Genomic DNA, 1,022 nt, shown 5'->3' on the forward strand with positions numbered 1-1,022 from the left:
GCCCGCCCCGCCCCGCAGGCGGGGCCGCGGCCGCCCGGGGGCCGGCGGGAGGGAGCCCGTCCCGGACCGGAGCCGCAGTCGCGTCCTCGGTCGGCACCGAGGGATTGGCCGTGCCCTCGCCGGCAGCGGCGGGACAGAGGGGCCCAGCTGCCGGGGCCGCGCGTCCCTCCCGGCGCCGGGCAGAGCGGCACCCGGCCGGACCCCGCGTCAGGTGCGCTGCCCACGGGGCGCAGCGGCCAGAAGGCAACTCGGGCGTCTCAGCGCTCTGCTCTCCTCAGTTACTGCCTCAAGGAGAACAACGAAGGAACGCTCCAGCTACAGAAATTCATTTTCCTTGTCAGTGTCCCACGTCTTCCACTTGTCTGTTATCGTTAACAATATTGCTGTTTCTTAGCTTTAGAAAACTACCACATGAAGTTCGAATAGACCTTCCATACTAAAAAGGCTGAGTCTTTCTCAAGTTGTGACTCTGACATAACCTTCATGTAAATACCATGTCGACATTCGTGCTGCAAAACAGATTATTGCCATAAGCCAGGGTGGAGGCATCACCCAGTTATACCCTTCCTTCATAACAACCGAGCAACACCGTGACTCGGAGTCTGACACTGGCTCGTACAACGACAGATCTGCTATCAAGTGGACCAGTGCAGAAAGAATACCCAGAAGGATTGTGTAGTCATTCCTCACCCTCAAAGCTTGAATGCAGGGGAGGAAGACCACTTTACTCCTGCTCTATAAATTATAGACTTTACTGCTTGGAGGTATGACAGTTTTACTCACAGGTGCTGTAAGATTCACTGATGACAATCACCTTAGAGTGCAGGGCCAACTCCCATTTATAAGGTACTCCTGAGCCTGTAAGGGCTAAATTTGTACATTTTATAATGTCATGGTGGCTTGCTAGTGCGTGAAAAGGATATTTTTAAACGAGAAGTTCAGTAATTTTATCTTTATTGTTTCCCTTTCTGGTGTGTCTCCTTACACACCAAATGTAAATGCCCTGAGAAATAAAGCAATGC

This window comes from Corvus kubaryi, unplaced genomic scaffold, assembly GCF_017639235.1.
Source record: "Corvus kubaryi isolate FWS band 111438036 unplaced genomic scaffold, C.kubaryi_AGA036_p1.0 37396, whole genome shotgun sequence".
In the NCBI taxonomy this organism is placed as follows: Eukaryota; Metazoa; Chordata; class Aves; order Passeriformes; family Corvidae; genus Corvus; species Corvus kubaryi.